We start from the raw sequence: 24,423 nt of genomic DNA, 5'->3' as shown, positions 1-24,423 counted from the left end.
CATCTCCTCTGGTTTCAATAAGACACCGTCATGGCCACTGTCCAGAGGAGACTCCCTGCTTTGAAGCCCCATCCTGGACCTCCCTGTGCTGGGATATCAGTGTTGACCGTGATTCCAGGTGCTCCACCAAGCTCTGCACGGCCTCACCTTTCCCCAGATCCCAGGATTCTGTAGCATTCAATAGCTTCCTAGAAAAGAGAGGAGCTTTGCTTCCTTCCAGCGAGGACAAAAGGAGGCAGGGAGGCAGCCAAAGGCGAGATGAGCTGAGGAACAGCATCCGGGCTTGGAGTGGGAGACCAGCTGGAAATGATTGCCCTGAGGATCCAAACACAGCCACAGCATGTTGGTGAGCTCCATGTGTTGTCCAGCACCTCCTACACATTTAACCAGCTCCAAGGGATGTGTGGGAAGGGGTGTCAGTGTCCCCCACATGCAGGACATGGGTGTCCCCATGAAGGTACCAGCAGTGCATGGTGCAAACGTGTGGGTGGACATCGGTGCTGCGGAGCCAAAGCATTTCAAAGCCAGGTTCATGGAGGACATGGTTGCACCATGGAGGTCCAACTTTCAGATTGGATATTAGGAAAAAATTCTTCACAGAGAGGGTTGTGAAGCAGTGGAACAGGCTGCCCAGGGCAGTGATAGAGTCACCATCCCTGGAGGGGCTTAAAAGGAGTATAGATGAGGTTCTTAGGGACATGGTTTAGTGCTAGAGTTAGGTTATAGTTGGACTCGATGATCCTAACCGTCTCTTCCAATCAAAATGATTCTATTATGATTCTAACTGCAGGTGTGGTAGGTCCCTTTGCTTTTCTTCCGAAGCCATCATCTGCATCTATCCCTTCCAGATGTGGCACCTGGACCCTCCTGTTTCTCTCCCATCTGCCACATCTGTCACAGAATATAAGAATCCCAGAATGTCGGGGTTTGGAAGGGCCCTGGAAAGCTCATCCAGTGCAATCCCCCCATGGAGCAGGAACACCCAGATGAGGTTACACAGGAAGGTGTCCAGGCGGGTTGGAATGTCTGCACAGAAGGAGACTCCACAACCTCCCTGGGCAGCCTGGGCCAGGCTCTGCCACCCTCACCCCCAACAAGTTGCTTCTCCTCTTTCAGTGGAACCTCCTGTGTTCCAGTTTGCACCCATTGCCCCTTGTCCTGTCACTGGTTGTCACCAGAAGAGCCTGGCTCCATCCTCCTGACACTCCCCCTTTCCATCTTGATCCCCAGGAATGAGTCCCCCCTCAGTGTCCTCTTGTCCAGCTCCAGAGCCCCAGCTCCCTCAGCCTTTCCTCACACGGGAGATGCTCCACTCCCTTCAGCATCTTGGTGGCTGCGCTGGACTCTCTCCAGCAGTTCCCTGTCCTGCTGGAACTGAGGGGCCACAGCTGGACACAATATTCCAGGTGTGGTCTCCCCAGGGCAGAGCAGAGGGGCAGGAGAACCTCTCTGACCTACTGACCACCCCCTTCTAACCCACCCCAGGTACCATTGGCTTCCTGGCCACAAGGGCCCAGTGCTGGCTCATGGTCACCCTGCTACATCTTTAGGCAAAGGGGATCCGTATCCATCAACTCCACCACCCTCAAATTTCGGGCACCATGGGCAGAGGGGCATTTCTTCAAGGTAAAACCAGGTGGTGTGTTGAACCATGGGGCCCGTTACACAGCAAAAGACCAAATGCCGAACACAAGTGGAAGGACGCGCTGCTGAAAAAACAATAAAACAATTTTTAAAAAGAGCCTTTGAATAATACCAAGTATTAAATATACTGTACTACAGCTCAATGTATTTCTACAAGGACTTTTCTAGCCATGAAAAGCAGGCAGTGGGATTGCACGTCACTTGATGGCAGAATCAGCTGAACCAGGACAGAGAAACCTCCAATGTGTTTCATGTCTGGTCTTGCTGTGTGCGAGGAATCAGAGCAAAACCCATTGGCCACATCCCTACCGGTAAGAGAAAGTCTCCTCTGGTTTTGAGGGTCACCAGCTGGTCCCAGGAGCCCTGGACCAAAGCCTTAGCTTACAGTGAGAAGCCAGATTGAAGCAGCTCCTCCAGATTTGTCATACTGAAGTTGTTAGAGAAAATGTGATCAGTGCCCAGCCTTGCCAGGAACGATAAATTGATCATTTAATATGTTTAGTGGAATAAGGATGTGAACTATTTCTTTGGGCAGCAAGATGGTAGCATGTGGAATTCATCAAAGGGCAAAAGATCCCAGATCTTCTCTTGTTTTCACGAGCATAAATCACCTCTTTCTTGGGGGAACTTCTTCAAGAGCAGAACGAAGCTCAACTACCATATTGGGTGTAACAGTTTATAACTAATATTATTGTAGCAATATATATAATACAAAGTCAGCTGCAATCTCATCTCTTCAAGGTTAATTTAGCGTTTGAGAGCCATCACAAAATTAGTACTGGAACCCCAGGTTCCAGTGTAAGTTGGGGAATGAGCTATTAGAGAGCAGCATAGGGGAAAGGGACCTGGGGGTCCTGGGGACAGCAGGGTGACCATGAGCCAGCACTGGGCCCTTGTGGCCAGGAAGCCAATGGTACCTGGGGTGGGTTAGAAGGGGGTGGTCAGTAGGTCAGAGAGGTTCTCCTGCCCCTCTGCTCTGCCCTGGGGAGACCACACCTGGAATCTTGTGTCCAGTTGTGGCCCCTCAGTTCCAGCAGGACAGGGAACTGCTGGAGAGAGTCCAGCGCAGCCACCAAGATGCTGAAGGGAGTGGAGCATCTCCCGTGTGAGGAAAGGCTGAGGGAGCTGGGGCTCTGGAGCTGGACAAGAGGAGACTGAGGGGGGACTCATTCCTGGGGATCAAGATGGAAAGGGGGAGTGTCAGGAGGATGGAGCCAGGCTCTTCTGGTGACAACCAGTGACAGGACAAGGGGCAATGGGTGCAAACTGGAACACAGGAGGTTCCACTGCAAGAGGAGAAGCAACTTGTTGGGGGTGAGGGTGGCAGAGCCTGGCCCAGGCTGCCCAGGGAGGTTGTGGAGTCTCCTTCTGTGCAGACATTCCAACCCGCCTGGACACCTTCCTGTGTAACCTCATCTGGGTGTTCCTGCTCCATGGGGGGATTGCACTGGATGAGCTTTCCAGGGCCCTTCCAACCCCTGACATTCTGGGATTCTGGGGTTCTGTAATATGGTGGCATTCGGTGGAGTATTTGGGCGTTTTTTATCTTTTGTTTTGAACCCCAAATACAGAAATTGGATATGCAGTGTGGTTAAACCAAGTTGGAGCTGGCAGAAAAAGGGCTTAAAGTGAAAAAGAATGGTTGGAGATAAAAGAGCGTGCGTACGAGAGCCAAACAACTGCTCCAAAGGCAGATTTGACAGGAGAAGAGTGAATGAATGCACAAAACTCGAGCCTCCTAGTGAGCACAATAGCCCGAAACAATACAGAATTGTTAAAACAAAAAAAGGAAAGAAAAAAATACAGCAAATAAGTTCAGAGCAGTCGGGTTTCTTGCCAAGAGCATTTTCACATGATTAAATATAATAAAATAAAGTGTTGGCAGAGCTCTGCCTGAAGATGATGGGATAGAGGAGAAGGAATGGCAGCGAGGGGGGTACGGCGATGAGGCCGAGGGAGCAAGAATTGCTTCGTGTATTCCCCGAGCGATGGCTGGTGACGCTCCCGGGGTCCGCAGGATGCCGGCAGCTCTCTTCAAAGCGAGCGGGGACTGCGGTATTGATCTCAAGTGGAAAATATGCAGTGATGTATAGTAGAACCAGCCATGGGCCAGCCGGCAGGATGAAGGGAATCTTTCTTACAAAAGAAAATTGAGCGTAACAGGGGGTCGTAGCGACTGTACCCGCCTGCCGATATTGCACGCGAGCTCCGCTCCGTCTGATCCCCGCTTGGAGGGGAAGAAGGGAGGCAGAGCTACTGCTGCAACAAGATGATTTTGGAGAGCGACGAGGCACATACAGCTCAATTAGGAACATCTGTCTCCCATCGCCTGTGCTGATGCCTGGGATCCCATCCCATCCCATCCCATCCCATCCCATCCCATCCCATCCCATCCCGCCCCATCCCATCCCATCCCATCCCATCCCATCCCATCCCATCCCATCCCATCCTGCCCCATCCCATCCCATCCCATCCCATCCCACCCCATCCCATCCCATCCCGCCCCACCCCACCTGGCCCCATCCCATCCCATCCCATCCCATCCCATCCCATCCTATCCCGCCCCATCCCATCCCATCCCATCCCATCCCATCCCATCCCATCCCATCCCTTCCCATCCCATCCCACCTCATCCCATCCCATCCCATCCCATCCCATCCCATCCCATCCCATCCCATTCCACCCCATCCCATCCCATCCCATCCCATCCCATCCCATCCCATCCCGCCCCATCCCCTCCCCTCCCCTCCCCTCCCCTCCCCTCCCCTCCCCTCCCCAAAACCTCTTGGAGAACACTGGAAGCCCACAGATGATCACCATTTCACTATTACATCACTAGCTCAGAGCTTTTTGCAATCAAAACATTGGAACAGGGAAGGGATTTTTTGCTTTGCAGCAGGGGCCACAAAGGGGTGTTGTACCCCAGGCCTTAATCCAGAGGTTTTGGGGCAAAGCGGGAAAATCCAGGACTGTAACTGACAGACGACTGTTACCCACCAATGTACAAAGAAAGTGCAGATTCCTGAATGTGTGTGTTGAGGAAAGCTTCTTGTTTTCTGCAGTGGTTTCTGGAGGTGAAATGCTGGGGGGTGAGCAGAGGGGTCAGGAGGAGAAGCAGCATATCTGAGAACATTCACTGCACTTAGAATCAAGGAGTCACAGAGTATCTTGGGCTGAAGGGACCATTAAATCTCCCCCAGTTCCCCCTGCCATGAGCAGGGACATCTGCACCAGCTCAGGGTGCTCAGAGCCCCGTCCAGCCTGGCCTGGGATGTCTCCAGGGATGGTTCATCTACCACCTCTCTGGCCAACCTGGGCCAGGCTCTCACCACCCTCAGCACAAACAATTTCTGCATCACGTCTGGCCTGAATCTCCATCCTTTAGTTTAAAACCATCCCCCCTTGTCCTATCGCAACAGGCCCTGCTCAAAAGTCTGTCCCCATCTTTCTCATCGGCCCCTTTTGAGTCTGGAAAGGCCACACTGAGGTCTCCCCGGAGCTTCTCTTCTCCAGCTGAACACCCCAACTCTCTCAGCCTGTCCCCAGCAGAGCTGTTCCAGCCTTGGGTCATTTCTGAGGCCCATGGTACCTGTTGGGACCCTTGAACAACAGCACAATGACATCAAAGGGTAAAGTTGAATGTTCAAGTGGGATGGGAGACGAGTGAAAACAAAACCAGCCATCTGGATGAGTATGGATCAGCAGATGGGATATTGCAGACAGCACCGATCAGCTCATGGTTGGTGGCAAATGAAGCACAGGATCACTTGCTTGGTGCAAACACTCATAGTTTACACCGTGCAGTTGAATCCCACCTATTTATTTCACCTACTCGGGAGACGGGGCAGATGCCACCATCAGGGGTGGCTGCTCCTGGTGGACGCTGGTGGGACACCCAGGGTAAGTTCATCCTTTTCCAGCCCCAAACAGCAGCTATTTAACCAGATAAGCTGAAAAATAGCATCCTTGAGGCCAAGGAAATCAGAGCTGCGTAATACTCTGCTTGTCCCAGAGTCACCCTGCGCGCTGTCTTGAATGCGAGAATAAGCCAACAGGAAATGTAATTAAAGCAAAAAGAGATGATTTAGATCAAAATCACCCATTTGGCTCCGATTCTGAACTTCCCCAACCGGAGAAATTGAGATTTGCAAGTCAGACGCAGACCATTTATCAGGGCAGCTTCTCCAAAGAACGGGGCTCATACTCTCTCAGGTACAACCTTGGCCAAAATAAAATTGAAGTTATTAAAATTAGGAGTTATTGAAAGCATCTCCTGGAGGTGCAGCGCCTGCCCTTCAAGCACATGAATTTCTACAGACCTGTGGATGAGGTGGTACTTCTAATTTCGCTCAGTGATGCCTTGGATTGTTTCCAAGCCCTGGTCAATCGAAAGCATCTTGGGGCTGCGTGGGGTCGAGCGTCTTCTCCAGCAAAAGAGAAAAGCTCCTCGAGCAACCCCCGAAATGCCGAGGGAGGGCATGTGGCTGAAAAGTGATGCAGCCGGCAAATTTTGGGGCTGACAGAATGACATTAGGGAGAGAATTCAGTTCCAGATCGAAGTGAAAAAATACTGCAGAAAACTTTACTAAAGATGATAATTGCTTTTATGAAAGCTGCCAAGGATCTGTTGGCAAGGGACTGAGAAATGAGGCAGAATAAAAGAGGAAAGGGAACAGCACAGTGAGGAAATTAGTTGTGGGAATGGTGCTTTTTCACATTTAGTTTTCCTTTTGAATTTACTGTGGGAAGGGGCTGTATTGAGGAGGAAGTCATTGACAGTGACACTGCCCAATTTGCTCTCCAAAGCAAGATTCCAAACCACTCGCCCCTGCCACATCCTTCGGAGAAAGGTAAATGAAATGATCCCTTTTTCAACGAGGTGGCGAGAGCGAAGCCTCGGTCACGTCCAGAGACCGAGGAAATTTGGGATCTTCAGGGATTTGCACAAGTTCCCATCATCTGCCGGTTTGCCCAGGAAAGCTTCGCTGCTGCTCCCAAGGCTCAGTGACAGATGTGACAAAGAGCCAGGAGATGACTTGAGGAAATCTGAACTCCTGCTTCGTGCTACGAGCCAAACTCACACACATTTGGGTGGAAAATGGGGTCCTGTGCACGCACCAGTTGTACACTCCGGAGGAGCCCAGTCCAGCATCTTTTCTGAACTGGTCATAGAATCACAGGATGATTTGGGTTGAAGGGTCCATTAAATCTCCCCCAGTTCCCCCTGCCATGAGCAGGGACATCTGCACCAGCTCAGGTTGCTCAGAGCCCCGTCCAGCCTGGCCTGGGATGTCTCCAGGGATGGTTCATCTACCACCTCTCTGGCCAACCTGGGCCAGGCTCTCACCACCCTCAGCACAAACAATTTCTCCCTCATGTCTGGCCTGAATCTCCCTCCTTTAGTTTAAACCCATTGCTCCTTGTCCTATCACTACAGGCCCTACTAAAAAGTACGTATATCACAGTTTAAAAATGTATATCATGGTGAAAAAGAGGCCGGCAGGGTCAGCGTAACTCTGTACGAGTCACCCCCAGCTCTCAGACTGCCTCTTGGAGCCCTCAGGAGGAGAAAGCAAACTGAGAAATGCCCTGATTTATATCAGGATCTAGGCAAGGATTAACAAATTGTGAGATAATGGTACAATCTGCTTGCACCATCCTCCAGTAACCCTGTGTCGAACGCCTTCGCAGATGAATGGGGCTGGTTCATTAATAGCTAATGCCTGGGCCAGAAAACTCATTTATTTAAAATCATTAGCAGAATGGAAAAGGATCATCCTGTAGGTTAGAAACCCTGGTTTTAGATTTTCTCTTTGGATGGAGCGGTTTTTCTTTTAGCTTCCTTAGATACCATCGTGCTGGGTATAACAATGAGATAAGCAGCCTCAGAGGCTGTTAAACATCAGATGAAAGATGCAGCCGTCGTCAGCGCTGAAGACGTCAGGCGTGTGGCATTCCAAGTTATGTGACCTATGGGAGAACGACCAAAAAATCCTCAAATTTTATTCTAAAGAGGAAATTGCAGGGCTATGAATGAATCTTTGTGCCGCTAACAAACCCCATTGCCAGAGCTCGGCTGGTATTTTAGGGGATGCTGCTACGCTGAGGGCAATAAAAGCCCATGCTCATTTTCATGTTTATGCAATTAGAAATAGAAATGTGTGTGGGAAAATTCTTTATCTCAAGAAAATTCCCTGTTGCAGAGACTTGCTGGAGCACCTGCTTCCCCTCTGCTCTGCCCTGGGGAGACCACACCTGGAATATTGTGTCCAGTTGTGGCCCCTCAGTTCCAGCAGGACAGGGAACTGCTGGAGAGAGTCCAGCGCAGCCACCAAGATGCTGAAGGGAGTGGAGCATCTCCCGTGTGAGGAAAGGCTGAGGGAGCTGGGGCTCTGGAGCTGGACAAGAGGAGACTGAGGGGGGACTCATTCCTGGGGATCAAGATGGAAAGGGGCAGTGTCAGGTGGATGGAGCCAGGCTCTTCTGGTGACAACCAGGGACAGGACAAGGGGCAATGGGTGCAAACTGGAACACAGGAGGTTCCACTGCAAGAGGAGAAGCAACTTGTTGGGGGTGAGGGTGGCAGAGCCTGGCCCAGGCTGCCCAGGGAGGTTGTGGAGTCTCCTTCTGTGCAGACATTCCAACCCGCCTGGACACCTTCCTGTGTAACCTCATCTGGGTGTTCCTGCTCCATGGGGGATTGCACTGGATGAGATTTCCAGGGCCCTTCCAACCCCTGACATTCTGGGATTCTGGATAAGGCAGCAGTGAATTCAGGAAGGCTGATGTAGATGGAACTGTGTCAGTAGATGAGTTTTCTCATTTTTGGGGGATAATCTTGTGGCTCTTGCTGTTAAAATCCCATTAATCCTCTGCTGCCCGGTGACAGTGGGTGCTGGGGTGCCTGTGTGGTGGTGGCAGCTCTTTGGTGCATCCAGGCGTTTTGGACCTTGCAGCCAAACACCTTCCTGCATGAACCAGAGCTGAGACAACTGAAGCCACCCAGAAGCTCTGAGGAGCACCCAGGGCCCACCGAAATTCTGCCATGACCATGATGCAGCCCAGGACAGCCTGTCCATGCTGGGAACCCCATTTTGGAGTTTCAAAGACGTTGGTTTCACAGACCAATCAGCCCATCCACCGTTTTCCTGACTCCTGCCCAGCCACTGACCTCTCCATTTGTACCTCCAGTGCGTTTTGTACCTTCCTGCAAATGTCCACAAAGGGGTGATAGCAACAGGGAAATCACATCTGCCACCTTCCCACAGGTCATGTCCACACAGCGGTTTTTACTCCTGGCTCCAGCATTTCCTGCTCCCCAAACCCCTCTGAAGAACTGGGTTTAGACATGATGCAGGAATTGTTTGTGCTGAGAGTGGTGGGAGCCTGGCCCAGGTTGGCCAGAGAGGTGGTAGATGAACCATCCCTGGAGACATCCCAGGCCAGGCTGGACGGGGCTCTGAGCAACCTGAGCTGGTGCAGACGTCCCTGCTCATGGCAGGGGTGGCACTGGCATCCTGTGATTCAATGATTAGATGATGGGACGAGGCCTGGCACAAGGCTGGCACATCCTTGCCTCTTGTAGTTTCGTCTCTAGAAGAGCTCCAGCCAAATATTCACAAACTATACCCTTGGCAACCCACAATTTACATCAGTTCTGTTCTCACATGAGGTTTGCATCAATTTAACCATATCAGCGTGGCTGTGCTAATGCTAAAGTCCTCAGTCCAGGTAAGATCTGCCCAGCAGCACTGACGGTCCGAAACGCTTGGACTCAATGATCTTGAGCGTCCCTTCCAGCCAAAATGATTCTACAATTCTATGAAACAGCAGCTTTGGTAAAACTGAATCATCTCCATATAACTGTGCAGCCCGACAGCTCTAAAACCAATGACTTAAGTCAGTAATATTAGCTAATTTGGCAGATAACACAGTATTAACTTCAGGAAAGGAGGGAAGATCAAGGAATTTCAGCCAAAGCAGGAAAGCTCCGTGTTGGAAGCAGCACCCGACGTGCCTGTGTCTGCAGGGAAACAAAGCGGATTTGGGCATGAAAAGCTGAAAGTAGCTTTGATACACTAAGCCGCCTGCCGCCAAGATTTCCATATATTTTTTCACTTATCATCCATTGAATTGGATTTTAGGGGTAATATTTTAGCTCCTGAAAGTGTTCCCAGTGATTTTCTGTTTGATGAAGGCCCTGCCGGCTTTGGCAGAGAGAATCAGACCTTCCACAAGAAAACACTACTATTTGATGTTTTGTGAGGTGTAATGTACAGCCATTAAACAAAGAAAAGCAATCCATAGGATCACCAAGAAGGGGAAAATGGAATGTCCTCTTCCTCTGACCTCCAGTTCCATCTTCAAGTTAGCTGTGGTTTTGGGAATACCGCTACAATCAGGTGGCAAAGACATGGGTGCAGTTTGCCTGTGTGCGCTTATGGAGGAGGTTTGAGGCAAGGCAGGCGCTCTGCCTCCCTTGCTGGCTTGTTTCCACTCAGAATTCAGCAACTGGGGAACTATTATTGGATATTTCATACAGAGCAGATGGCTCTGCATTTGCTGAATCCTAAATGAAAACCACTAAGGCAGCAAGAAAAGAATATTCCATATTTCACCGTCCTTGGACGTGCTGTGGTCTCTCTGGGAAAGATGCAGAGCGTCCTCGGGGAGGGCGGCCGCACCAGCCGAGCCTACGAGAACAAAAGGGATAGAAGAAATAATACGTGTTTCTCTGATGTGCCATGTTAGATTCATTTGTTGTCTGCATGGGCAGAGAGCCGCATGGCTGTAGCAGCAATAGTTCTCCAATGTAGAAGATCAAGCACAAAGATGAGAAATCAAACCTCCAAGGGAACAGGGAGGTAGAATTTTAAGAAAATAACAAGAAACCAACAAAAAAAGAACCTGAGATGTGTCGGGATAAATCCTGACATGGAGAACAATCTATTCCCTGAGGTAAGGAGCAACATTTTGACGCCAGGATCTCAAAGCACTAGGCAAATACAAATTAAACCTTGTAATCTGGTACTTCGATAAGTATTGTTATCCTCGGTTCTCTCAGTGAGGAGACAGACACAGGCAAGTCCAGCGACTTTCTTCGACTTCCAAGTCACGTCTGCAGTGTAAGCGTGTCCGCAATTCCCATCCCTGGCTCCCAGCCCTGTCCTCCCAACAAAAATCTTGCCCGACTTATGGGAGCAGATTCCTCAGCTCTCCCGAGCAAGAAAATACCATGAGGCTCCTCCCAGGACAATCTCCATCCTCTTTGCTGAGCAAAACACAAAGAACAGCTTCTCCTCCCTCCCAGGGTACACCCACGTATGTATGGGGATGGCAAAATCCTGGAGACCCAAACCCTGTACACTTAATTTTGGTAATATCCTCCGGAATAACAACTTAGCAGCAGAGTTTTCATTATTATCCCAAACTGTATTTATCAAGATGGTTTCAACTGTTGCACAAAACTTTGGGGCAAGTAAATATTTGATATATGGACATTAGTTGTAGCATGGAGAGTGTTGGTCTCTGCTCCCCAGGAACAAGCGCCAGGAGCAGAGGAAACGGCCTCAAGTTGCGCCAGGGGAGGTTGAGGTTGGATGTGGGAACAATTTCTTCCCCAAAGGGCTGTGGGGCATTGGAACAGGCTGCCCAGGGCAGTGCTGGAGTCACCAGCCCTGGAGGGCTGGACAGACGGACATGAGGTTCTCAGGACATGGGGCAGTGCCAGGGGAACGGTTGGACTCGATGATCTTGAGGGTCTTTTCTAACCAAAATGATTCTATGATTCTCTGATTTCCAACTGTACAGCGCTGGTTTTATAACCTATTTTATTTGCCATTTCATAGCCTATTTATAGAACCCGTTAGCTTGCAAAAGATCTTTGAGATCCTTGAGTCCAACCACAATTGATTTTTACTCTGTAGCCCGTGTGACATCAACAATCTGTGTCAGCTCAGTAAAGGAAGCACATCAGCCTTTTCTCACAGTATTTCCTCTGCCTTTTCAGCAAGGTAAGCCCTGCAAAAAGGGCCTGTAAGTATTAGGGTTATGCTTTCTAAGAAGCCAGAAACAACTACAATACCAGCATCCGTGGCCTCTTGACAGATCTCCCCAGCAGCGGGGTTAACACAGCCAGATTTTCAGGAGAAAGAGAATGATGTGCGACTTCCAAGAGCATCTCACCTCCTCCCAGTCTGCTGCCGCTAGTGCTGCCTGATTTGTGTGCAAGGGCAGAGCCAAAACCACTAATAAAACTTGCATTGAAAAAATGGAATAAAGAAGTGGAAATACTCCATAAAAGTAAAGAATCGCTTTATGGTCCCTGTGGACTTTCCTTCTTTATCTCTTCCTATTCCCTCCTTTTTTGTTGTTGCAATTTTCCCCATTTAATGTGTTTTCTTCAGACTGCTTTTTGTCCCTCTGCTTCTTTAAAATGCTCTCCGTGAGATGCAGTTCTTTCCTGACTGTTAATTCTTCCCTTCATGTCTCTACCAACACAGTGCCCAAACCCCTCCCTATCATTTCCAAATCCATCCTTGCAACAACACCCCTATGGAAGAGAAATTCTGCATTTTGCAGCCTTTGGTGTGCAACTCAATGGGAACTGACGCAGGGACTTGTGCCCTCTGGTGTTGAGATACCTGGTGGTGGGGTGGAAATTAGAGGCCTGGCTTCACAGGGCTCCCCACGAACCCACAAGAGGAGCCAAGACAGTTCCCAAGGTGGCAACTTGCCTGGTGGCTCTTGGTGTTGAAGGTGGACGGGACGACTTGCTTGGGAAGTCTGAGTGCTGCAGCGAGGGCTAAAATGAGGTGGGATGGATCCAGGAGTACACAACTGCTCAGAACACACAGAATTTCTGCTTTTAAATGAAGACATAGAATCACGGAATCATTTTTGTTGGAAGAGCCCCTCAAGGTCATCAAGTCCAACCATTCCTCCAGTTCTGGCACTGCCCCATGTCCTGAGAACCTCATGTCCGTCTGTCCAACCCTCCAGGGCTGGTGACTCCAGCACTGCCCTGGGCAGCCTGTTCCAATGCCCCACAGCCCTTTGGGGAAGAAATTGTTCCCCACATCCAACCTCAACCTCCCCTGGGCAACTTGAGGCCGTTTCCTCTGCTCCTGGCGCTTGTTCCTGGGGAGCAGAGCCCGACCCCCCTGGCTCCAAGCTCCTTTCAGGCAGTTCAGAGATCAGAAGGTCTCCCCTCAGCTCCTGTTCTCCAGCTGAACCCCCAGGTCCCTCAGCCGCTCCATCACACTTGTGCTCCAGCCCCTCACCAGCTCCGTTCCCTTCTCTCCACTCGCTCCAGCACCTCAAGGCCCCAGGATTCGAGGCGCAACAATCTCCAGTTTCTCCTCTCCCTACTACTTCTTCTCCATATTCCCATGGTTCTTCCAATCTGACTTTATTTCTTCATCTTCCTCCCTGTTGCAGTTATTCCCCTTCATACAGTCATCCCGTGGTTTCTTTCTGCACCACTAAGGTCTCTTCTTTCCCCTTTATGAACTGTTGTCTCCTTGACTTTCCTTTTCTCTTGGTCTCCCAACAGTTCACCCGCACTCTTGAAGCCAGAATGCTGGAGTTTTGCACCAAAAAGCTGTTAGGAGACCAGAAACAAAAAGTAGAAATAAATGGTTGGTTCTCATCTCGATCACACGGCAAACATCACTGCTATACAGAGTTCTGCAGTGTGTCTGGTTTAAATGCATTTATTAAAAGCCTAATTGGGAGAGGGGCAGTAATGACAGGATTTCAGGCGAGGTTCAGTTCAGCAGTTTATAGAGAAAACAAACCAAAACACCCAAACCTTTTTCAAAGGCATTGACGCAAATCAAATCAGCAGCAACACGGTGGTAGGTACCATGGGCAAGAACTGCAATGGAAATGAAACTGCTCTTCAGCTACATCTTTCAGGAGAAGGCCAAGCACATCATTGGAGACAGATCTTGCTCAGTAAGCAGTTTGGTAGGAAACAAGCAAGCAAATTTTGGGGTTGCACTAAAAGAAGTGTGTGTAGGAATGGTATGTAGCACCTTTGCGGACATTCGCAGCTGCACGTCTCAAATCCTCTATCACACGGGGTACCACAGAACTGCAGGGGGTTCAGAGCTGCCCACCCCAATGAGCAGGATCCTCCAGCATTAAATAGCTCATGAGGGCAAATTGATGCTGTTTCCTAACGAGACGAGGAGAACAAAAGCTACATTTAGGCCTAAATTGGCCAATTACAGGATGTGAAGCCAACTGTGGTGACCAGCTCTCCAAATAACTTCACTGAGAGATTTCTTGCCGTGGGTTTGCTAACGCTTTAGCTTCTCACTGCATCTGTTGCAACTTGGTAGTAAGTTTACTCGAGGGATCCCACACTAGATGGTCTTGACTGTACCAGAGAGTGAATACTGTACGTGTTTTACCTCTTTATCTGCATTACAGACACTACACACACGTTTTACTTGGGTGGGGTGTGAGCTATTTGATGTGATCCCCACCAAAAGAGATGTCAAGAAACAATATAAGCAAAGCTCAGATCTCTGAGAATCATTAATTGGTGCCACGCACATGGAGTTATTCCCTCACTAGGAGCACAAGATCTTTCAGACAGAATTTAGTAGGACTTATTAATTCTTACTTAATTCTATTCCATTCTATGAGCCAACAGTGTGTCCAGGTGGCCAAGAAGGCCAATGGGATCCTGTCCCGTATCCAAACGAGCGTGGTCAGCAGGACAAGGGCAGTGATCCTTCCCCTGTGCTCTGCATTGGGGAGGCCACACCTGGAGTGTTGTGTTCAGTTCTGGGCCCCTCAGCTCAGGAAAGAGATTGAAGTGCTGGAGCGGGTCCAGAGAAGAGCAACAAGACTGGGGAAGGGACTTGAACACAAGCCCTATGGGGAGAGGCTGAGGGAGCTGGGCTTGTTTAGTCTGGAGAAGAGGAGGCTTAGAGCTGAGCTCAGCACTCTCTAGAACTACCTGAAGGGCAGTTCTAGCCAGGTGGGGATTGGGCTCTTCTCCCAGGCATCAGCAATAGGACAAGGGGCCATGGGCTTCAGCTCTGCCAGGGGAAATTGAGGCTGGCTATTAGAAAGCAATTCTGTGCAGAGAGAGTGGTCAGGCATTGGAATGGCTGCCCAGGGAGGTGCTGGACTCACCGGCCCTGGAGGTTTTTCAACTGAGACTGGACATGGCACTTAGTGCCATGATCTAGTCAATGGACTGGAGTTGGACCAAGGGTTGGACTTGATGATCTCTGAGGTCTTTTCCAACCCAGTCCATTCTGTGATTTTCACAGTGTATTTCTAAATCTGTCAGAACACCGTTACCCAACGATGGACCTTTACTATTGACTATTAAACCATTTGGGGTAACGCAAGTCCAGTTTGCCCAGACATACATTTTCTAATTTTCTGACAGGTTGCTGTTTTTTTGTTGTTTTCATGTGTAATACCTTAGCTCACATCTCTTGATAATGCAGTCCCATTTCATTTCTAGAACTGGAACCTAAATAAATCTGGACATCAGTTTTTACATAACATGTGTTCATGGTAATAGGTATTTTCATGGTAAGAGCTCGTTACTGAGAGAGCCGACTAATTCATCAGCAGTCTCAACAGCAAACAGTTGCATTTGGGAACAAGCTGTACTAATGCTAAAAATATTCTGCAGTTCGAATAGTGTAGAAAAAAATTACACATTTCTATTGCTTTTGGTCCATATTTTATGATCCCAGCATGACTTCATTAAATTTTCACTGGGTTCCTAAATTTGCCATTCACCGTCATTGAACAGGGTGTGTGGTACCTCCTTACTTAGGCAGCTCTTGGCTAGAGGTTCCATACAGAAGGAGTTAAACACTTCCAGCCTATAAAACAGCATCACTCAGGCCTCTCACAATGTCATATACCATTGTACCAGTCGGGAGCCCATGCTGGCAATACTTCCTTTACTTAGGGGCCACGTTTTTATCAATCAAAATATTTTTGGTGATGCAACAGCCTTGTTGCCACTGCAGGGAAGTCTTGTATTGCTAAACCCACGGGTTTCTTTTTCTCAGGAAGGATCCATGATTATTAAAGGAGAAAGCCATGAGCTAAATATGTTTAATACCTGGTTTCGTTTACCGGCGTATTCCTTATATTCAGGTTAACCTCAGGTTGTGGGATTCTCCAGTCACACATCTTGGGTCACTTCGATGTCCAAGCTCCATTATAATTCCTCTCATTTGCACTATTTCTCCACCAGTTACAAGAAGGACCATCTCCCCAATTTAGGTCATTGCCATTTTTAACATTGTACTTTCCACCAACTGGGAAACTGCAGCATCCTGAAGTGTTAACAATATTAGTGACACTTTGCAACAACTTGTATCATCTTCAAAGCAGCAGGGTTACAATTATCACTATCAGGAGGCACCAACAGAAACACAGTTGCCCACGTTTGAAAATGGAATTGTTTTTTAATTTTCCCTGCCCTTATTCTCCTCCCGTTCCTTTCTTGCTTCTGATTTCAGCCACAGCAGCTGACCAACAAGGGAAGGTGTTAAATACTCACAAAAGGTGAAAGAAAAGCAACCAAAGCAGAGAAAACCTAATATTTAATATTCCATGATTTTTCATGTTTCTCTGCTACCTGTGAAGGACAGAACGGGGAACATTTTGTTCATGATCTACAGATTCCAGGTTGTGACAAGCGTCCCCATCTTCCCTTTGGACTTCGTTGATTTGAAATGACAAAGAACTCATTAACTACAAACACTGCTTCCCATTCATCCTGCATGTTGTACTCCTGGAGCGCCACCTTTACCTCTTTCCTCTCTCCTCAGCTGCTTCCCCTGTATTTTCTTGCATTTCTAATCACTTCTGGTGCATCTGTTCTCCAGGTTGAAGCATCTACCTCTGCAGGGGTCTCTGGAACAAGTAAGGACCTAATTAACGGCACAGGATTTCCAGAGGCAGACCCCAGGCAGAATGAGGCATTTTTGAGGATAACAAGATACCCGGGATCCTCATAGCAAAGGACAACAAAAATATTTGGAAAAAAAGCCTTTTTTCTTTTCTTCCACCTTGTGCTTCAAGGTGCAAGTACCGCTCCTAATGACGAGGCAACGGGAAAGATCATGGAATCATTTTGGTTGGAAAAGACCCTCAAGGTCATTGAGTCTGACTGTTCACCAGCCCTGTCCCTGCCCCATGTCCTCAGAACCTCATGTCCGTCTGTCCAACCCCCAGGGCTGGTGACTCCAGCACTGCCCTGGGCAGCCTGTTCCAATGCCCCACAGCCCTTTGGGGAAGAAATTGTTCCCAGATCCAACCTCAACCTCCCCTGGCGCAACTTGAGGCCGTTTCCTCTTGTCCTAAGATTTTGCGTTAAAACCTCTATTGATAGCGACCAACGCAACAGAAACCTGGTGGTCGCCGTGGTGGTGTTGGCATCGGTGGTGGAAGGGATGGTGGTGTGGTGATTCGAGATCTCAAATTAGTGGGGAAGTGGTTATGATGGCATCAACCCTTTTCTTCTCAATGCAGTGATGCGGGGAGCCGGAGTGGAGGAGCAGGAATCCGGTGTTGGGCACTCTTGGAAACGATGGAGTGAAGGAGACGGACTGCCAGCTCTGTGTGATGGCAGCAGGTCTGGTGAGCCTCACAAACTACTCCTGGGTGTAAAAGGAAGCCCTTAAGTGCCTACTGGCTGCACGAGGGCTTTCGTGCTCTTCAAACTAGTCAAGCAGATGATACTTCAAAGGCATTAAAAGTAGGTTAAGGAAAAGTATTTCACAGACTGAGCAGATATCTGAATAAAACTGACAGTCGTTAAGCGCAGATGAGTAAATAGAGGAGGTTCTCAGGGGGATCATCTCTGTAGGGTTAGAGAACAGCTCGGCTTTATTCCCTGTTCAGCACTTGGTCTCTCCGGCGCGATTGCCAAAAAAGGACAAGTTATACCAACTCTGATGGGAGTTATCATTCCGCTCACCAACAGACTGAAATAATAGATCCTTTTTTACACAGGCCACCTAAAAGCCAACAACGAAAAAATACCACCAGGAAAGAATGAGAAAAATATTGTTTTCTTTCATATTTAGTATTATCTAATTAACCGAGCACTTTACAATCGGGGTGAATTGCAGATAAAGGCAAACACGGGCACTGATAGCGACGAGCGATCTGACCTGTGCGAGGGCTCGGGACCTTAACCGAGCTGAAAAAAGCTGTTTAACACTTTCCTCTTAACCCTTAACCATCTAGAACCACCCCCCCTGCATCTAATGAGTCCACTTTAAAGGGCTCTGGAGCATATTTAAATGCACTTAGAAATATAATTTACTTCTGTGATTAGTAACACTTGAGATGACTAAAACCGAAATAGTGTATTTCCCCACCCCCCTTTTTTTTAGCCTTTTGCTCAGATGAGATAAGGAAATGAGGTTACATGGTTTCCCTTTAGAGTTTATAATCAGCCAGACTATTTTAATAATCTCCATTTAGTTCCACTTTCTGTTTCTCAAAGGCCAGGACAATGCAGCAGCGTTTGGGTCGCAGGCTCCACAGGAAGACGTTTCAAAACCCAACAAACACCATCACCACAGTTTTCTTTCCATTATTATTTTTCCTTTTAAATGTCAGGAAATATTTCCACCGACAGGAAATTTTGTACATCTTTTTCCAAGTGATTTCCCACCTTCAACTGGCTAATGTAGGGAATTAAAATACAAAAACTACGCGTTAGCTTGAGGAACTTTTCAACCCATAAGAGATCAGCAGATCCACACAATCTGCTCTGAGAATCCAGTGGCACTAAGTGTTGAGCCTGGCAGGAAACCTGGTATTCCTTGTGGTAGGAAATACAAAGCTTTTTAGCACTGATTTGGGAACAACAGGATTCTGTATAAGCATAAGTATCACCAAAAATGAGTATATCTACACTACAACCTCCTTTTTGCAACCAGCGCTGTCATTAAGTCGTCCGGTGTTATAAGAAATGAAATAATTATCCTATGAAAGACAGGAGTTAATAATAGTCACAATAACTTCGGTTAAGTACATAAACGCATTATTAATCATTAACAGAAATCAGCCCATTAATATTGCTTCAAAGCAGAGGCACTGTAGGAAACGGAGGTTTCCTCTGTATTTTAAATGGGGCCACTTGTTCTCTAGCTTTATTCACCCAAAAAAAGCGATTGTTTAGGGAAAAATATAATAAATCTGTTGCAATTTCGCATGGCTGTCCCTCTTTTGACACCATCTGTGGGCAGATTAAATGCTGAGATCTGAATCAACATCTCTGCATTTAATCTCTTCTTGATACTTGCGCAGATTGAGAGGTAAAAAAGTACATGATCACAGTCGTACAAGTATGAGTTACAGCAGGGCCAACCTAAGGAATTCCTTCAGTCAAATGTAAATATGACCCTGGAATTGTGGAAGCACACGGTTTTGCTCTCTGAGGTCTAATAACAACACAAAAGCTTTCTCTCCGCTTCAACGCAGCATCAGAAGCGCTTTGCAACCTACCCCCGCACTCTCCGCAGCTTCTGAAGCTCAAATTAAAGTCCGCGGAGTTTCCTGCGGGACATGAAGTGTTTTCCTTTGAACTGTTTACAACGTGCTCTCCGCCGTGCCCGCGCTTGGCGCCGACACCGTAAAAAGCCACCGGCAGATGCGACGCGGTCACTTTGCAGCCAGGAAAGCAGAAGAAACACGCGCCGGGGGCTTTTCTACCCACGGCGAATAACTCGGCGGTAACAGACGCCGCGAAGTTACAAACCGCACACTTTTGCCCTCGCATCCAGCGTAAAATAGGTCACGGTAGAGAGACTCTGTGGCTTTAAGTATTGCCTGGCCTGAGCCGGATTATCATTAGGTTACGTAACTGCTTGATGAGCTGCTTTTCATTAAGTCTTCCCCGAGCGGCGCTGGGAGCCGGCGCTGCCTCCAACAACCATCCTGGGCAAGGATTTCATTCTGCTCTGAGTCCCCGCGTCCGCAGCCAGGCCGAGGCGTTCGCGTGGACCACGCAGGTGGCTGAAAGCGAAACAACTCATTAACCTTAATGGGCTAGTGCATTAATTTCGGTTAAAGCATGCTTGCAAAGTCGTAAAAGTAAGAGGTTTGGAAAAGGTGTTGAATCGGCGTGTTGAAAGCATCTTGCTCTTGGCTTGGAGCTTTTGGGGTTTTTTTTTTAGTGAAATGCATCCTCTGGTGCATAAATACCCCAAAAGTTCATATTTTAGGTGGTCTTGAATGCCAGCAAACAGGCTGTCACGCAGGAAATGATGGCACAACGCTGCACACCTGCACCTGAGACCTTAGAAGGTGGAAAAAATGTTAAACAAAGCAGATTTCAATCATATCCTCACACGGACTCAGAAGCAGCGGGTAGTACCTTCAAATGCCAAAGTGCTTGCGTCCATTGCTTTGTCCCATCTCAGGATGAGCTGGAGGACAAGGGGTGTTCATCCTCACGTCTCATTTCTTCCACGTTCCACACGGGTGGACAGCTCATGCAACCCTGGTGACCTGCTGGTCCAGATGCCATCATCAGATGTCATTCTTGTCCCCTTCTCCTGCCTTTTGTTCCTCCCGGTGCTCCCATACTCGGTATTCCTGTTCAACCCCTCATTTAGGGCAACCTGAACGTTTTAATTACATTTTTAGGGCATAAGTAAGTCAGTAGTAAGGGAGGAGCTCAGCACTTCTCAGTGTGAAACAGAGTCAAGTTCATATTCAGGAGTTATGTGGATCTCTAAAGAATCATATATGTACTAAATGAATTGTTTATTACTTATTACAATGCTGAATTTGGCCAAGAAGCGTTAACGAACTCCATACTATTAATTTTGCCTTCTCAGATTAACAACTTGAGGCTTGCAAGAAACTCTGAAAAGCCTCTGCTTCCTAAACTGAAATAAAGCCTGAAAAATGGCCTTTAGTGCACGTGAGTTGTACAGAACAACGTGCAACAGGTGACAGCGTCACATCGAGGGTTGGTGTCAGGAAACAGGACAACTCGACACTGTTTTGGTTGGGGATTCCATCACTCATTTGCTGCTTGACGCTCATTTAAACCTCTTAAACACTGCTTTGCCTATGTAAAATGAAGATGATCAAACAAGCTTCTTTTACAAAGTGCTCAGGCTAGAAAGATCGAACACCAATAAATTATTTGTCATTTATCAGTTGGAAATTAAGCTCCCAGATAAAGTCTCACCCACTGTGGTATCACTTACCTGGCGGGAGAGGCCTTTGTTTTGGGTTTAATTCTAGGAAGTTTTGAAATAATTTCATTTTGCTGATGGATTTCATTTCTATTTCATGTGTATTTCAATGAGACATTTAATCTTTTTCCTAATACTTTTTGAAGTCTCATTCATTTAAATTGTCAAAGCCTGACAGCTCCATAATGTACTTAAACCCGGCATTGTTTATACTCGCATTCCATTTAAAAATTAGCCGGCAGATTAAAGTAATAAAAATGGTTTTATACTTCTCAGCGCTAATATCATTGAAAACTTACAATGTCCCTACTGCCGGAGATTAGCTCATGTATTACTTTCCCGCGAGGAATGCGCAGAGGGGAAATATTCTAACACCGAGTTTTGTTATTAGTTGGGAAGGCTGAACATTTTCTGCCTGAATAAAGCCCAAGTGGGCACAGCCTGCAGAGGCACTGGAGAGCTGGCAATGCAGGAAAGCTCCGGACTTCTGCAGAGCTTCCTTCCCTCATCGATGTTGCAGAGTGAGCGGGACCAGGAGGAATCTATTAGCGCTTCCACCTTGGTGTGTTGCAACCAAGGGTCATACAGCAGCTGCTCACATCACCTCAGTCCCTACCAAGAATGCAGTTAAAGGAGAATTGGGAGCATCCCTTCGTTACCTCGGGGGTTTGGACCTTGGTTTGGCTGGGGGTGCGTGATCTCAGGTCGCCACTCCCCTCCATCTCACTGCTCCACCACATCTCCTCCGTCTCACTGCTCCACCACATCTCCTCCGTCTCGCTGCTCCACCACATCTCCTCCGTCTCGCTGCTCCACCACATCTCCTCCGTCTCGCTGCTCCACCACATCTCCTCCGTCTCGCTGCTCCACCACATCCCCGCTCGTTTTGATGCTTTTGTTCACAAGCACAGGCCTGAAATTCTTCTAAAATAAGAAGCTTGCTGTCTAGTTGAAGATGGACAAAACATACAGTATTTCATATGCAAACGCACCTATGGTTAAGCAGGTTTGGATGAAATGGCCCAGGAAACATCTCATTGATCCTAAAATAACAAGAAAAAACCCCAATTCATAAGCCTGTGATTGATATCCCCTGTCCCTTTACTTGCTGAAGGGTTAACTGGGGTTTATCTTGCCCATCCCCTTCACAGGTGCTGCAGACACAGTCACTTATTAAATACACCTGGCATGGGCTTTTTTATGAGAAGCAAGAACCTTGGGGGTACCTGGGACCCCAGGGAAGGTGCAGGTTTCTGAGGGTGACAGAAAATCCAGTTTGGATGATGATGATGATCATGATGTGGGTGACCATGGCAGGTGGATTTGTGATGTTGTGTGGTTGACTGGGGTTTTCTTTCTTTAAGGCCAATTTGTTTTGTTGTAACACAGGCACTTGCAAGCCCCTGAGGAATAAAGAGCCCCTGTGGAGGAAAACGAGGCACCTGAAGCTCTGGTTTATTTTAAACTGTTCAAGCCATCAGGGTGTTTTGCTTCATAACACATGAAGTGTTTGGGGATTTTGTAGTTTCATAGAGATGATAAATAATGTAACCAGATGCGGCCTGGATGTGGTAAAATAGTTGATACAGCAGTTGTGACTGTTCTATGGATGGCATCTTTGTTTGGAAGTAGCCGAAAATGTCAGTGACACCAAATGATGGGTCTGTGTGGGACGATCTGTCACCCTGTACTGCTCGCTGAACTTCGTGTTGGTGTTCCCAGCTGATCCAGGGACTTTTCAGCCCTTTTGATGTGTAGTCAGAGAACAAGAAGAAAGACAAAAGCCTTTAGGTCTTTCTTGAAGCCTTGGTAGGGGATGGTGATTGGAAAACAGACCCCAACAGGTAACTTCCAGCACAAAATGCCGCTGCTCAGCGACACCAGCCCATCCAGGCGAGTGGGACAAGGAGACCACAAGCGTGGAGGCATCTTTGGTTTGGGGGACGGGTTGGGCTGGTTGAGCTCAACCAGACGGTGCTTTAGAACAGGGAGGTGTTGAAGCGGATAAATTAACTAAAAAGCAGAGTCAAATGATACTGTTAAGCGGTGTTCTTTATTTTTGCATTGAAATATGAGAAGCAACTCGTTGGGGGTGAGGGTGGCAGAGCCTGGCCCAGGCTGCCCAGGGGGGTTGTGGAGTCTCCTTCTGTGCAGACATTCCAACCCGCCTGGACACCTTCCTGTGTAACCTCATCTGGGTGTTCCTGCTCCATGGGGGGATTGCACTGGATGAGCTTTCCAGGGCCCTTCCAACCCCTGACATTCTGGGATTCTGCGATTCTTTATTTTATCAGAACTGCAGGACATTGGGGACCATCCTCCATAAGCGCTGCAAAGACTGGATGCTCTTGCGTTGCTTATATTCACGTAATTATTACATATGCATTACAATTTTTGAAAATGTTGATGTACTAAGAAATAATTGATGATGCTCGTTATAATAGTTCATTTTCTCACATCTATTAATTATTAGTTAATTATAAACTAAGCACTCTGCTTCTAAACAATGTACGACTCAATCTTCTGTCTCGTTGCGCAGAAGGATCTAAAACTTGAAGAGCATCCCCTTGTTTTGCAGGTCGCTAGAAAGCACTGATCATGATGGGGATGTCTTTTATAACTTAATCACAGCGTACGTTTATTTAGCAGCTTCTCTCTTCAGTGTGACGAGAGGGCTGTGGGGATGAGGGTGATGTCGCCATGGGGGTCCCAGGCTGGGGAGGCAGCGCCTGCGGCCGGGGCCTGACCGGGGCGGCTGGGGGGGCTCCGATGGCACCTCCGGTGCCATCGGAGCCCCCCCCAGCCGCCCCGGTCAGGTCCCGGCCGCCACTGAGATGGCCCAACAGCGGAGATGGGGACAACAGCGGACGATCCGCGGCCTCCCCAGCCCCTCCGGGCCGCGGGTGGGCAGGGGAAGATGGCGGCCGGCAGCGGCTGAGCGAGGAGGAGGAGTGATCCGTGCCGGGCCGCGGCGGCCTCCTCCGACACCGCCCCCCCCCGTCCTCCTCCTCCGTATCCAGCTCCGCCCCGTCCCGCCGGGAGGGAGAGCGGCGAGCAGAGCCGGAGAAGCCCCGCAGCCTCGCCGCGCCGCCCAGGCAAGGGGCCCCGGCTACCCCGGGAGCCCCGCAGCGGGAACCGGGGCCCCCAGCTAAAGCGCCCGCCCGCCCGCCGCTCATCGCGATCGCCGGCGGGCGCAGCTGCGAACCCCCCCGCCGCTTGGCCGGGGGAGTCGCTGTCGCGTTGCCCGTTGAGCTCCACGGCCTCAGCCCCGGCGGGGGGAGGCGGCTGTCACCCAGGCAGGTGAGTGGCGCCCGGGTTGAGGGAGGGAGGGCGGAGGAGGAGAAGCGGGGGAGGCCGGGGCGCCCCGCCGCGCAGGGCGGGGGTGTGTCTGGCGGGGCCGGCCCGCCGCCCCCCGGCCCCCGCCGCAGCCCCCCGGCCTGCGGGGAGGCGCAGCTGTCACGGCGGGGGCGGGCACGGCGGGAGGGGGGGGACGGCCCGGCCCCCCGCCCCGGGCTGCCATGGCGGCGGGCGGAGCGCTGAGGGGCGACGCGGCCTCTCCCCT

The 24,423-nt window shown here is 49.1% G+C and overlaps 1 protein-coding gene and 1 long non-coding RNA gene across 6 annotated transcripts in view; one reads left to right on the top strand and one right to left on the bottom strand.

Moving 5' to 3' along the window:
- Positions 1-18,083: 18,083 nt before the first annotated feature.
- On the bottom strand, positions 18,084-20,369 carry LOC135578955 (uncharacterized). The gene is made up of 2 exons (XR_010471051.1): positions 20,030-20,369; positions 18,084-19,668 (listed from the first exon to the last, which is right to left on the bottom strand). It is a non-coding gene; the product is annotated as an uncharacterized LOC135578955 (long non-coding RNA).
- A 3,503-nt stretch (positions 20,370-23,872) lies between these two features.
- The window catches only part of NCOA1 (nuclear receptor coactivator 1), a 189,314-nt gene continuing 188,763 nt past the window's right edge, over positions 23,873-24,423 (top strand). For all 5 annotated transcript variants that reach the window (XM_065055538.1, XM_065055534.1, XM_065055540.1 and 2 more), the window contains exon 1: positions 23,873-24,161. The gene's annotated coding sequence lies outside the window, so the exon portion shown is untranslated. The remainder of the gene's footprint in view (positions 24,162-24,423) is intronic.

The sequence above is a fragment of the Columba livia genome, chromosome 3, assembly GCF_036013475.1.
Source record: "Columba livia isolate bColLiv1 breed racing homer chromosome 3, bColLiv1.pat.W.v2, whole genome shotgun sequence".
Lineage (NCBI taxonomy): Eukaryota > Metazoa > Chordata > Aves > Columbiformes > Columbidae > Columba > Columba livia.
This window is presented reverse-complemented; position numbering and strand designations above follow the sequence as displayed.